The sequence below is a fragment of the Schistocerca serialis genome, chromosome 3, assembly GCF_023864345.2.
Source record: "Schistocerca serialis cubense isolate TAMUIC-IGC-003099 chromosome 3, iqSchSeri2.2, whole genome shotgun sequence".
Classification (NCBI taxonomy): Eukaryota; Metazoa; Arthropoda; class Insecta; order Orthoptera; family Acrididae; genus Schistocerca; species Schistocerca serialis.
The window spans coordinates 393,149,072-393,164,988 of NC_064640.1; the positions used below are offsets into that span (position 1 = coordinate 393,149,072).

Below are 15,917 nucleotides of genomic sequence, written 5' to 3' on the forward strand. Positions count from 1 at the left end.
GCAGAGATCAGAACCAACCAACACAGAGGAAACCCACAAAACCAGCATGGCAACACAGGCTACAGATCAGAATAGAAAAACTGAGAAAAGACATCGGACAGCTAACACAATTTATAAGAAATGAAATATCAGACAAAAAACGAAAAATCTCACAACAAGAAGTGATAGAGCAATTAGATGAAAAGAAGCAGAAATTACAAGCATTGGCCAAACGACTTAGAAGATACAAAAAAAGTGAAAATAGAAGGAAACAAAACCAAACATTCAACACAAACCAAAAGAAATTTTACCAGACAATAGATAACACACACATTAAAATAGACAATCCACCAAACATAACAGACATGGAACACTTCTGGAGCAACATATGGTCAAACCCGGTACAACATAACAGGCATGCACGGTGGATACAAGCAGAAATAGATACATACAAGATGATACCACAAATGCCTGAAGTGATCATTTTGCAACATGAAGTCACCCAAGCAATTAATTCTACTCACAATTGGAAAGCCCCAGGAACAGATAAAATAGCAAATTTCTGGCTAAAGAAATTCACCTCAACACATTCACATCTAACTAAATTATTTAACAGTTACATTGCAGACCCATACACATTCCCTGATACACTTACACATGGAATAACTTATCTGAAACCTAAAGATCAAGCAGACACAGCAAACCCAGCTAAATATCGCCCCATAACATGCCTACCAACAATATACAAAATATTAACTTCAGTCATTACACAGAAATTAATGACACATACAACACAGAACAAAATTATAAATGAAGAACAAAAAGGCTGTTGCAAAGGAGCACGAGGATGTAAAGAGCAACTGATAATAGATGCAGAGGTGACATATCAAGCTAAAACTAAACAATGGTCGCTACACTATGCATACATTGATTACCAAAAAGCTTTTGATAGTGTACCCCACTCATGGTTACTACAAATATTGGAAATATACAAAGTAGATCCTAAATTGATACAGTTCCTAAACAGAGTAATGAAAAATTGGAAAACCACACTTAATATCCAAACAAATTCAAATAATATCACATCACAGCCAATACAGATTATGTGTGGAATATACCAAGGAATTAAGTCCTTTCTGGTTCTGTCTTGCTCTTAACCCACTATCCAACATGCTAAATAATACAAATTATGGATATAATATTACTGGAACATACCCATACAAAATAACACATTTGCTATACATGGATGATCTAAAACTACTGGCAGCAACAAATCAACAACTCAACCAATTACTAAAGATAACAGAAGTATTCAGCAATGATATAAATATGGCTTTTGGAACAGACAAATGTAAGAAAAATAGCATAGTCAAGGGAAAACACACTAAACAAGAAGATTACATATTGGATAACCACAGCGACTGCATAGAAGCGATGGAAAAAACAGATGCCAATAAATATCTAGGATACAGACAAAAAATAGGAATAGATAATACAAATATTAAAGAAGAACTAAAAGAAAAATATCGACAAAGACTAACAAAAATACTGAAAACAGAATTGACAGCAAGAAACAAGACAAAAGCTATAAATACTTATGCTATACCAATATTGACCTACTCATTTGGAGTAGTGAAATGGAGTAACAAAGACCTAGAAGCACTCAATACACTTACATGATCACAATGCCACAAATATAGAATACATCACATACATTCAGCAACTGAAAGATTCACAGTAAGCAGAAAGGAAGGAGGAAGGGGATTTATCGACATAAAAAACCTACATTATGGACAGGTAGACAATTTAAGAAAATTCCTTATAGAATGAGCAGAAACTAGCAAAATACATAAAGCAATCACTCATATAAATACACCGGCTACACCACTGCAATTTCATAACCACTTCTACAACCCTTTAGATCACATAACATCAACAGATACAAAGAAAGTAAATTGGAAAAAGAAAACACTACATAGCAAGGACCCGTATCATCTAACACAGCCACACATCGATCAAGACGCATCCAACACATGGCTAAGAAAAGGCAATATATACAGTGAGACAGAAGGATTCATGATTGCAATACAGGATCAAACAATAAACACCAGATATTACAGCAAGCATATTATTAAAGATCCCAATATCACAACAGATAAATGCAGACTTTGCAAACAACAAACAGAAACAGTAGATCGCATCACAAGTGGATGTACAATACTAGCAAATACAGAATACCCCAGAAGACATGACAATGTAGCAAAAATAATACATCAACAGCTTGCCTTACGACATAAACTTATAAAACAGCATATTCCCACATACAAAATGTACTGGAGAACGATGAATACAAATTATACTGGAACAGAACCATTATAACAGATAAAACAACACCACATAACAAACCTGACATCATACTCACCGGTAAAAAGAAGAAATTAACACAACTAATCGAAATATCCATACCCAATACAACAAATATACAAAAGAAAACAAGAGGAAAAAATTGAAAAATACATCCAACTGGCTGAGGAAGTCAAGGACATGTGGCATCAGGATAAAGTTCACATTATACCAATTATACTATCAACTACAGGAGTCATACCACACAATATCCACCAGTACGTCAATGCAATACAGCTACATCCAAACTTATATATACAACTACAGAAATCTGTAATTATTGATACTTGTTCATTTACCAGAAAGTTCCTAAATGCAATGTAACATATACCGTACAGTTAAAAGGAAGTCACGCTTGATCAAGGTCCGCATCACCTTGCATTTTTAACCAGACATAACGTCTGATACAAGAAAGAAATAATAATAATAATGTCGTGTGGTGACGAGGGCCTCCCGTCGGGTAGACCGCTCGCCTGGTGCAAGTCTTGCGATTTGAGGACACTTCAGCGACTTGCACGTCGATGGAGATGAAATGATGATGATTAGGACAACATAACACCCAGTCCCTGAGCGGAGAAAATCTCCGACCCAGCCGGGAATCAAACCTGGGCCCTTGGGATTGACAGTCCGTTGCGCTGACCACTCAGCTACCGGGGGCGGACACAGCCAGTTGTACAGACCCCGGTAGTGGCCACCTAAGTTCTCCTCTGGGAGTAGCATGGAAAACGCATTGTACGAACACATAATAACACCTAACCAGAGAATAAACGCGGGATGACTAAGCAGTTGATTGTGGCAGGGTTAGTGAAATTAACTTGAGAATAAGTTTTGACACTTGCACGAATAGTTACAGAATTGGTGATGACAAGATTGTTTGTTAGAGCGAGGAAGGAGAAGAAACGGGGACATCACACAAATTATGGAAGAATATGACGATTTCAAATTTATATAAAAATTTCATACTACTACTTTTCGATCTCATGCTTGAGAAGCTGGACCACATGAATGAAATGTGAAACTATTTCCAAACATAAAGCTTTTTGCTTGTAGTAGGCGTGATAGGCATTTGATATTAGTACTTCGTGAATTATATTCTGTCGTGTTAAAAAAATGTGACAGTTTGTGCTAAAACAGTCTGTTTATTTGGTGCATGTTACAACTGCTGCAATATTAGACAGGTCTATTTCATTTTATGTAGCAGACAGTGACAAAATACACGTAATGAGATCGACAAACCACATCAGCCTTGGGTACTGTTTGTATTAACAGCTTTTTCAGTATTAGACAACGACATTTCATTTTTTCATGTGGCAAAACATTTGATGAAGTAATAGATCTTTTCACAGAAAGGAAAGGACACCATGTAAAGCTGTAGCAAGATTAGAGAGAAAAAAGTGCTAGGACTTACGGACTGAAGAAATGTGTACTGTCTTGCTTGTCACTTGTCTTTGTTGGTTTCATGTATCCTATATTTAATTTTATGTTACACAAAAAAAAATCAAATTATTAGCTAATAAGCAATAAAGAGTGCAAATTTTCTGAAGAGTTCTTGTTCTCTGGATTACAAATAATCCCTTCCAATATTAATTTGGAGATGGTTTTTCTTCACCCAGGAGAAAATGTATTTTTAACCTGGAAATCCAGGAAAAATCTGGGAATTTTTTTTTCTTGTCCACATATACACCCTGATAAAGGATACCTTTATGCTTTTATATAGATTATGCAAAATATAATGTAAGCCCAAGTGAAAAGGAAATAAATTTTAATAGTTTTACAAGTACAGGTCATGTGGAGCAGTACAACTATACATAATTGCGACTGACATTGATATTCTGACACCAGTGCATAGGAAGGCAGTGGATTGCTCCAGTGTAGAAACTCCTGGATTGCTAGTGGATTCGGCTTTCCATGGTGTTCTGCACTTCATTGTCACAAGTGAACCTCTAACCTTTCATAAGGGGGCAAAGATATGTGAGTCACGTGGAGAGTTGTCAGGGCTGTAAGGAAGATCTTCCAGGACTTCCCACAAAATTTTTGAAGGAACTCGAGGATGTTCTTGACCACATGTGGCGTAGCATTGTTCTGGAGAAGCACAATCCCATTTGAGAGCTTGCCCCTGTGTTTGTTCTTTGTAGCCTCAGCAGCATGTTACTGTACTGCTCAGCATTAACTGTGGTAGCTAGTCAATAAGTAAAGATCAGAGGTCCTTCTTCATCGAAAAAGAGACTGAGCATCACTTTTCTGGCCTTCAGGGCAGATTAGGGTGTTTTTGGACAAGGGGAGCCAGGACACTGTCACTACATGCTCATTCATTCGAAGGCAGGGTCAAAGTGGTGATACTACATTTCATTACATGCAAAATTCTGAGCAATGAAATCTTTTCCTTGCACTGCATATCTCAATAGATGGGTCAAGGAAACACACAGTCTTCTGATTCTGTGAAAGATGGTTGGGCAATCACTGTGCCTAAAGTTTTCCATAACGAAGCTTCCCGTGGAGTATGTTATGCACAGTGTTAGCAGGCAGTTCAACAGTAATGTCACGTATGGTGATACAACAATTCATCCATATAAGCACCTCCATCATAGCACTGGTGGTAACAGCATGTGCCTGCCTAGAGCGTAGCATATCCTTGATGTTTACAAATCCCACCTCATAATGCCCACACCACAAGCATATTGTGCACCATGTGAGATATTGTTTTCCATACACCTCGTTCATGCTGCAATAAATTTGTGAAGCATGTTCCCCTTCTTTGTGCTGATTGGAAGGAATCCATCATGCACTGAACTACGGGAACAACTCTCCAAAATTGAGGAAATTGCTGCGAAGCCGTTAACTGTGCTTTTGCAACTGGGAATACCACCATACCACCTTTTGACAAACACATTCAACCCCTGGGGTTACATATGATGCCACTACAGCGAATATCTCCTTTTCAATTGGGCATGCCTCCTTCTGGAAGCATTTCACCATAGGTTGCTGGAGCAGTGAAGTTTTCTCTTATTCAGTAAGAGTCGTCAGACAGATGTGCATAACTATATGTCTATAATACTGACATCAATTTGCTGTTGAATTATGGAACACTTTTCATGATCCCATGTTGTTACCTTTTTGGGGAAGAGAAATCTATATAGGAACCAACATGGATTCCACAAAGAATTTTTGAAACTCTGTCCACTCTTAAGATCCAGAAGGCAGTGACTAATAGATCACAGGTTGATGATGTGTTCTTTAACTTCCACTTGGTTCTGCCTAGAAGAGACGTAAATATTAATATTGTATTATTGTCATTAAAAATTCATTAGTTTTTTAACTATTATCATATGGGAAAGGCGGGTTGTTCATTATAACTTTTTTAACATTTTTATTCTATGGAAGAGTTTAATTGTTGATCCATTGTTGATAGGCAGATGTTTCATATATCCAAGATGCTATGGGAACCATTCAAATAATAATACCCACACACAACAGTACATTGCCACATTCTACATTTTAACTGGTTGTACTGAATAAACTCCAATGCATGTGCCAGTTCTTTCTGGAATATTGCCGAGGTCGGAATGTGTGTATTGCTAAAGCTTGTTGAAGTGAATATGTATCTTAATGAGTATATCAGAAGTTGGAGATGAAATTACCAAGACTCATTATACACTGAAAAGTCGAAATTATTGTTGAGAGAGGTAGTTGTTCATTACATAAGCATGCTGACTGATGATGATTTGATTGCGCTGGAATCTTCAACTTCAATTTGTTATGAAGCATACGATGGACATGCTGGCTGAATAATTATTTGTTACAGATGAAGAACTCATCCATGAAAATGAAAACTATGTTGAGGAACCTTTCAAAAAAATTCAACATAATAGCGCACCAAGTGAATACAAACCAGAAGGGAAAAAAAGAAGAAAGACGGAATCTCTCTCTCTCTCTCTCTCTCTCTCTCTCTCTCTCTGTATTCTGTAGTAAATATTGCTGTATTATTTTGTAAATGTAAATATTGCAAAGGCACATTGTACATGGGATCTACGAACACTGCACAAAGGATGCATCCAGTTGAAAAAGAAGGAATAAATATCCAAATGGGAAGAAAAAATGAAAAAGGCCCTCAGGGGCTCAGCATTGATTTGCTGGGTATGGATTTGGTGACCTCGGGGTTCGTGAGCTGGGGACTGGTAAGCGCCATCAATCCCCTGTCACAGTAAGCTCTGGGTATGCTTCAGCGACCACCGCACAACACGGCAGTGGAACGTTGTGTGTCTCAGGGAACGGAGATCTTGGCTTGACCGCCTGAATCACAAGGATAGGATAAACCTATATAAAAAACCCTCAATCGCAAGGTGTGCTGTGCGCTGATGGGATGCTTGGCTGTTGAGGCGGAACAGTCGTTAGCGGGCAACCACTAGCGAACCTGCTGCACCTCAGTTGTATAAGGCTTACTCAGGCATGTGGGGCTCTGTCTGAATGGACCCTGGGAATGGTTTCCCTAGCTGCTTGTTGGACTGAGATGGAACCCTCGAAATCATCTTCTTCTACTCCCAGCAGGAATGGTGTATCGCCTGGGAGTATTTACACTCATTCATCCAAAAGAATGAAAGGGGTTAGTCCTCCTGATACTAAGAATACTTTCGACTGCAGTAACAGGGCTCATGGAGTCATGAATAACAATGTGTTTCTGGTGACAAAGACAAAGGAGGGGACTTCTGAAAAAGTGTCCCCCTTTTATATCCATAAGGGGTTGGAAGGCCTTGCTGGAAAATTAAAATCTATAGAAATATTGCGTAATGGCTCATTGTTGGTCAAAACTAACAGTTCAAAGAAGGTAGACCTTCTTAAGAAATCGCAGGAATTGGATGGCTGTATCATTGTTGAGATGCACACCTCTCTCCACTCAAGTAAGGGCATTGTCACTTGCCGAAATATCACGAACATCGACATAGCAGAACTGAAGCAAGAATGGGCATCCCAGGGAATAGTCGATGTGGAGCAACAAACGTGCAGGAATAATGGTGCAACTGAAAAGACTGCCACTTTCATTGTCACATTCAATTTTCTGACACTGCCTGAACATTTTATGGCGGGGTTCTTTTGGCTTAATGTTCGGCCATACATTCCAAACCCAATGCGGTGCTATAAATTTTTGACCACACAACCATGTGTTATGGAGGTGAAGCAATCTGCGGGAACTGCAGAAAAGCTGCTCATGACGCTGGGACTGACTGCTCATTCCACCGACCTGCATCAACTGCTCTGGTAACCACCCACTGTCAAGACGAGGCTGCCGTGTTTTTGCTGAAGTATTTAAAATATAGGAGATAAAAGTGACCAAGCAGATTCCCTATGCTGAAGCCCAAAAACAATATAAGGCAACAAAACTCCCTGCCTTTGCCACTTCATATTCTTCCATGGTGCAGAAAACTATTCCCAAGGCGGATGCTTCGACACAGACGATGCCTAGTGTGCCTGTATTTACCACAAGCACCTTTACTTGCATGTGTATATGTCAAGGGAAAAAGAGCAAGGACAAAGCAATCCAGGCATCTGCACCAGGAAAGACCAGTCTGCATACAGAAGGTACAAGGAAAGCAGAGAGCCTCTCAATGCCCTTTTGCCCTCTCATCCTCGAAGGGACAGGGTGCAGAGAAAGGCTCATGACGTTCAGGTCAAAAGCTGCCGCGAGTACTGTTGGACGTCATTCTTTTCCATATGACTGCTGAGAAGGATATCGTGGAGTGAGATGCCTTGGATCCAGGCAGCCCCTCCACTCCCCCTCGCTCTTAAAGTGCTTCAGCTCCCCGGTGCAAAGATAGGAGTAAATTAAAACTGCACCGATGACATGGCTTCCATACGACAGTGGAACATGAATAGTTTCAGGACTCATGTGGAGGACCTGAAACTCTTAGCACAGATATTTCCCTTGTGCTTTTGTTCACAAGAAACTCATTTTAAAGATACAGATGTCCCTGTGCTGCAGGGATACACACTATACTGTAAGGATGACCTATTGGGGGAAAGGGCCAAGGGCGGTGTTGCAGTGTTTGTCACTAATGCGCACCACTCCTCTGCTCTCCCCTTAGCTACTGACCTGCAAGCAACTGCAGTTCAAATTCATGCGTGTTGAAGGATCACTGTTTGCTCACTGTATTTATGTCTGCAAGATGCAGTAGACTCTGAGGCTCTCATGGATCTTATCACACAACTCCCATGACCATTCCTCCTCCTGGGAGACTTCAATGCCTATCATGGCCTGTGGAGCTCAACCAATACTTGCCCTCGGGGTCAGGTTTTGGAGGACCTCATGACGTCTCATGAGCTGTACGTCCTCATCATGGGTACTCACACACATTTCTCTACTGTTACTGGGTCATTCTCAGCCATCAACCTCTCTTTCCGTTCTCCCGCCCTCGCCGACTCTGTTCAGTGCGAGGTCATTGATGACCTTCATTCCAGTGACCACGTCCCAAATCGCCTTCACCTACTAAATGGCTCACCACCTGAAATTAAGTCCCCAAAGTGTATAGTCAGCAGGACTAACTGAATGTGTTTCAGCCGGCTGGCTGTGTTTAAACACTGCAACAGCGTCCAAGGATGGGTGGACCATATCACATGAGTGATCCGTTGTAGCCCTGACTTCTCTATCCCACATGTCCTCAGGTCATCTTAGGAGGTGACCAGTACCAGACAGATGAATGCCATTCTGTGATCCAGGAAAGGTGTGTGGCTGTTCAAAATTTTAAATACTGACCGACAGCAGACAACCTTAGGGCCTTTCGAGTCGCGAGGGCCAAGGCTCAATGCATCATTAGGGAGGGTAAGAAAAGGTCATGGCAAGCGTTCCTGGACTGCATCAATCATTCCACTTCTTCTATAAAGGTATGGGAAGCCATCCGGAGGATTTCTGGTAAACGCATCTGTTTACCGATAGCAGCAATGCTGAAACAGGGTGCCTCCAAACAACACCCAGAGACATTACTCAGACGCTGGCTGAACATTTTGCACAAAATACTGCCAATGCATGCTACAATTTGGCATTTCGTCACTATCATGCTACTGTAGAGAGGGAAAAGTTGGACTTCAGGTCCAACAGTTTCGAGGCCTACAGCTCCACCTTCTCCATGTGGTGAATCAGCCCAGACTGAGATTCATTACACTTCACTCGGTCGTGACCAAATCTGGTACTGCATGCTTAGACATTTGCCAGCGGCTTCAGACGAAATCCTCCTCAAATGTCTTAGTCTAATATGGCAGACAGGCAACTTCCCCAACTCTTGGAGGGAGGCAATTCTGATCACTCTCCTCAAACCAAGAAAGGACTGCACATGTCCCAGTAGTTATCGGAGTATCGCCTTAATGAGCTGTGTAGGAAAGACCCTGGAGCAAATGGTTAACCATCGTCTGGTCTGGTTGTTAGAGACCAGGCAACTCCTTAGCCACTCTCAGTGTGGATTCCTAAGATTTCAGTCCATTGTCAACAATCTAACCCTCCTAGAGGTAGCTATTCAGCAGGCTTTCCTCTGTAAGTATCACTGTATCGACATATTCTTCGATGTAAGTAAGGCATACGATACTACTTGGAGACACTGTATTCTTGCACTACTGCATCAGTGGGGCTTTTGTGGCCACTTCTCCATCTTCATATGGTCTTTCCTGTCTCAGCGGTTTTTTAGGACTCGAGTTCGTGACACACTGTCTGATCAATTTGAGCAGGAGAATGGTGTTCGTCAGGGCAGTGTTTTAAGTGTTACCCTCATTGCCTAGCCATCAACAGTATCACCTACAGTAAGGAGTCCTGTACAGTGCTCCATATTTGTAGACGATTTTGCTGTTTTCTGTTCCTCCTCCATTGTTGCAATGGCGAGCCGTCAGTTGCAACTTACAGTGCAGAGATTAGAGGAATGGGCTGCAAAGATGGGCTTCCAGTTTTCTGCAGGTGTGTGTCTGTGTGTGTGTGTGTGTGTGTGTGTGTGTGTGTGTGTGTTCAATTTAATCGTTCTCATTGTATTTTTAATTCGTCTTCCTTGAATATGAGGGACACCATCCTACGTTTTAAAGATCCTGATTGTCGTGGTTACCACACCTGAGAGACCTGAAATCCTTCAGTTTTATCGGCTTTTGTGCATTTGCTGCTGGACTATGGTTGCACGGTGTATGGGTTAGTGAGGCCCTCTTACTTGTGGGTCATTGACGCTGTCCATCATGAGGGGATTCACCTGGCCACAGGTGCTTATCGGACCTGTCCCATACCTAGCATATGTGCTGAGGCGGGGGAACTGCCACTTACCATGTGGTGCCAGCTCCTCATGGTGCGTCAGACATGTAAGTTCCCTGCAGCTCCAATTTCACTCATACACCATACTGTTGCTCTTCCACCTCTGGAATGCCTTTTTACCAACCGTCCACGAGCCATGATGCCATTTGGCATCCGTGTGCAGCGTGTGCTGGAGTCACTCTGTGTGGAACCAGTATGACCACAAATCCAGGTTTTTAACAATCTGCCGCCCTGATTACTGGAGAGGCCCAGAATGATTTTAGATTTGGTGTGTTACAGGAGAGAGAGAGCACTTCTGCTTCCATTTTTAATGCACTATTCTCTGTTATTTTACCTGAGTACCATAACCATAAAGTTGTTTTTACGGATGGGTCCAAGCAGGGGGACTCTCTTGTTGCTCTGTCATTTTCCCGGCTCATGTCTTCAAGCTCAGACTGTCTCCAGACTTCAACACAGAATTATATGCAATCTTGCGAGCACTGGAGTGGATGAGACGTTCTCTCAGTGTTAGATTTCTCATCTGCTCAGATTCTCTGAGTGCCCTTTACTTTCTCCAATGTTTGTACCCAGCAGATACAGTAACCAAGAATATTCAGGATACCCTCCTACAACTATAAAGCCTGGGGAAGGCGGTGTCTTTCTGCTGGGTACCTGGGCACATTGGAATTGTGGGGAATTAAAGGGTGGATCGAGCAGCCAAGGAGGCGTGTCATGATCCCCTGGTATTTCAGTGTGCTATCCCACTGCATGCTATCACCTTACTGTTGAAGTACAAAGTCATGTGTCGATGGGAAGACAAGTGGCTGGCAGTGGCTGATAACAAGCTCAGTGTCACCAAGCCCACAACTCAGACGTAGAGTACTTCCTTTCAGCCACATCAGTGAGACGAGGTACTTCTTACTCATCTTCGCATAGGCCACAGCAAGAGGACCCTCCAATGTGTGGTGCTCGTGGCACGCAGATCACGGTGCGCCACATTTTATTGGACTGGATCAGACTGCGGCGGGTTTGCCACCGGATCTGTCCTCTATTTGATGTAATGATCAAACGAATGTGCTTAGGGTTTTAAAGTTTTGTGAACTGTCCAACATTCTTAACAAGATTTCAGTGAGATGTTCTTAATGTGTCAAAGGGTGTCAGCCAGTCACATTTCCCTGTGCTTTTGTTTTAGTTCATGTGTGTTTTGTTTTCTCTGTGTTTTAATTTCTTGATTAGCTCTCTTCCCTTCAAATTGGTTTTAGTGCGTGTGAGTGTGCACATGATACAGAGTGACTGTGTGGTCATTTTGAGTGCATGTGTGTACAATACTTTTAGTTCATCTCCACATTTGTTTGTTTGGTGTAAGGTTGCTGATGACCTCACCATTGGGCGCCCATCAGATCCACACACACACACACACACACACACACACACACACACACACACACACAATGAAAAAGGTGGGATTCAGTCTCACAAGTATGCAATTATCAATTGCTGGACATATGATCGTTTTTTGAATCTGGAGGAAGTTATCAACAAGTGAATGCATGGGATTTGCAACCCTGGACCTTGGCAGCAGCAGAGCAGTTTGCAGATTTTGAGTTTAAAGTCTCTGAGATGGGTCAAGAAGTTAAAATGTAAGCATGGGATTTGTCAATGAAAAGTGAGAAAATTTATTTCAGAAAAAGAAACCACAGCTTTAGAAAAAACCTTGGCATCTGTAGAGATTTTTCATATGCAGACATTGAAATTAATACCTACTACCAATAAAAATTTCATTATTAACACTGACCAGACAAGTAAATTATAACAGATCACTTTTGTGAAAAAAGGAGCAAAAACAATCTTTAAACAAAAGCACGACATGAATAAAGTTACACATACATACACCGCACAATATTCTTTAACTCTTGTCTAGGAAATTGCTAACCAAAGTATTTGTTTGTTTGCAAGAAGTAACTGGTAAATTTAGCCCTTGATTTCAGCACACAGTAAACAAATATTCTCAAAAATATTCGATGTTGTAATGATGCCATCAAAATCTAGAAAGCTAACAACAGGAATGTTCACCTAATTCCTTAACAATTGTCCAATGCTTTATATGGGGAAAGAAAAGCTCCTGTTGAGTATTGACTCTTGGAGTGTCCAAAGCCTGAATTATATAATTAGCACTTTCAAGATGAGGAAAAGTTACCAGCATGCACAATTAAAGTGATTCCCTCAAATTGTACTCCTATCATCAATTAAAAAATCCAGTAAAGCGTATACAAAAATGTACATATCTCACTGAAAATGATAGAGAGAAATTCTTGCAAAGACTGTATAAAAAAAGAATTAACAGTACATCATCAAGTGTGATCACCAATATTTAATGAAATGATCCCATATGCCTGGTATGCTTTCAAACTTTATAAGGAGGAGGAATTGTTATGAATGTCAGTGGAGTATGTTTTTGCACAGACCTTCCACAAAAATATTGTTCATGTAAAAATTCTTTTTTATAAATTGTGGCAGATGTCAAGATAGTTTTTGTTTTCAGTTTTTTTATAGTAATTATCATTCAAATTCGTGTATGTAAAAAATATAAAACAGTTGTAATGTAAAGAAGTTACTTTTATTCTATCAGATAAATTGTTATTCTACCAGATAAATTGTTGTAGGTGCAATAAAAGTTTTATTTAACTATTTTAAAATACAATATCAGTTTTAATTTGTTTCATTGGATCTATCAAACAGTTGGATCATGTATAAAATAAAATCATTAATGATTTTGTTGACAATAGTTAGGTTATTCATTTTACTTGAAAATACTTCTAATTATTATCAAAGAAATAAATTGATGGAAGTACAGATTGAAACCGGATCAGCAGATTAAAAATCAAGCATGCTCCCAATGAGCTATTTTTATACTGGTTCAGGCATTCATTAAACTGGTATACAAAGTGTGGGTAAAACTTTGAAACCATTTCTTTTCTCAGTACTGACTGGCCAGCATGTTTTACTACTGCTACAGAATAACACACTTTAACTAAATTACTAGCCAACCAAGCTTCATTCCAATCCGAATTTCCTAAGTTGTGCTCTCCCCTTGTAAGATCAAACAGAATAATGAAATATATATATTTTTTAACTGCTTTAGTTTATCCCTCCCTCTCTCTCTCCCCCCCTTCCCCCTCTCTTTTTTCCCCCTTCTCACCACATTCCTCCATTCTGCCACCTTCCGTTGTTGTTGGTGTTTTTTTTTTTTTTTTTTTTTTTTTTTTTTTTTTTTTTTTTTTTTTTTTTTTTTTTAGGAATTCCAGTTATTTGAGCAACTTATGATGTACTAAGAAATGCTATTGTGATCTCATCTTTGCACAGAACATATATTAATACTTGACTTTCTCATTGCTTTCCAGGATACTGTGGTCAGTAAAGAAAGCCTTGAAGCAAACTTGTATATCATTGCAGCTTAGTTGTAGTGTGATGGCAGCTCATGTGCCTGAAGAAGAGAACCTACAGAAATAAGGAAAATTTTGTTTTTGTGCACATATGTCATCAATCTGCATGTTTGTACACCATAGCCCATAAGGAACTGAAGCCTATCTCAGTATGAGAGGAGTAGTTTGTGTTAACAAATTTTTGTATGTATGTCTATGGCAACCATTTGGCCATTTTGTCTGTTTTCAGATTTTTTAATTTTTATAGATACATATAATTATTTTATTATAATTGAAGCCAATGGTGCACTGTTCAGAATAGCTCCATGGATAATTTATTTTACATGTTGATTGATGATGACCGTTATAAATCGAAACAGTAATTTCAAGGACACCTTAGGTGATTATCATTGGTGAAATGTGTATGTATTTTGAAATACAGCACAAGTAATGCATTACAGGAATACTAATTATGATGAACCAAAATTCTGAGTAGGTATGTGGAGTTTTATTAATACAGCAAGCAGAACTGTGTAGAGGCTGGCCTCGTCACTGAATGCCAGATATCCGAGTGCCCATTTCTGTTACTCATATTTTAATTTTTTACTGTAATTAAAATATTTGTCTTAACATTTCTCACTGTAGATTGAGTAATGGACAGTTTAAAGATTATATATTTTACTTGGGTATGAAACTTGTGGTTTGAAGAGCTCAGAATTTTTCACATTATTGTTTGTGATAATTAAAAAAAATTGTCTACATTGTTATAATTTGTTGATCATGTACATTATATTTTTTGAGCTTGATTTGTGGATATAGAAATATGAACATTCGTGTAAACTTGAATAGGATTCTATGTGCTCCATTTTTTTTTTTTCTTACATGTTGTTTTTAATTTTTGTGTATTTTATTCCTTTCTCACAATGAGAATGACAGACAGTGGTAGAACCACATTTTATTCAGATGGACAGAAGCAAGTTGCATTTGAGTCATGGGAAGTCCAAGGTAGGAATAATATTTGAATAGGTTGATGATGGATCACAAAAATGTTAGATGAACTGAAAAAAAGGTCTACTATTTCCTCTCCTCCCTTTCTCTTTTTTGCAGTTTGGGGGATAATATTTATATGTATTTGGCTCTTTTATTGTTGCCATTGTATGGTCCTGTTTCTTAAGCAAGCCTTTCTGCTGCACATTGGCCTTGTGTGTTCTATGTCACATGTGCACCACATTTATGTGTAAGCCTACAGTATGGTGGAAGCTCATCTTAGGAGAGAGATGGCTGCCAAAAATTATGAATAAGAGGGACATGAAGGTGCAAACACAACTCTATGAAAAAATGTGGATATTTCTTTTCACAGAAACTGATGACGTACATACATGAGTAGCTTTTGCATTGAGTTAAACAATCTGCAGATATCAAAAGTTACCTGATCTGTTAAGGTACATATCCTTCACACATTACATTCTTCCTACTTCTAATTGGGGAACTTCCTGTAAAAAAAAAAGTGAGACTTCAAATAAAATACTGTGTTGATTTCTTTCCTTTGTTATTAGTTATATCATAGCCTGTCTTTGCCTTTTTTGTTCTAGCACTTTCTTTTTTATGTTTTTTTATATGTTGTATGTCATAGTCAAAGAGGGGAGAATAGGTTATAATAGCAATGCATTCAGTTTAGCCAGGAACAAGTTTTCTGGGTTTGTGGTAGGGCTTACCAAGCTGGAATAATATTCAAATGATTAATGATTTGCTCGACATGTATTGAGCAGTGCATATTTGTGCAAGTTCGTGTGTGTGTGTGTGTGTGTGTGTGTGTGTGTGTGTGTGTGTGTGTGTGTGTGTGGACTATATCTTCAGGAAATCTT

The 15,917-nt window shown here is 39.5% G+C and overlaps 1 protein-coding gene across 2 annotated transcripts in view; it reads left to right on the forward strand.

Annotated features, from left to right (window-relative positions):
* The window catches only part of LOC126470245 (polycomb protein Scm), a 216,823-nt gene extending 201,231 nt beyond the window's left edge, over nt 1-15,592 (forward strand). For both annotated transcript variants that reach the window (XM_050097954.1, XM_050097955.1), the window contains exon 15: nt 14,032-15,592. The gene's annotated coding sequence lies outside the window, so the exon portion shown is untranslated. The remainder of the gene's footprint in view (nt 1-14,031) is intronic.
* The last annotated feature ends 325 nt before the right edge of the window (nt 15,593-15,917 follow it).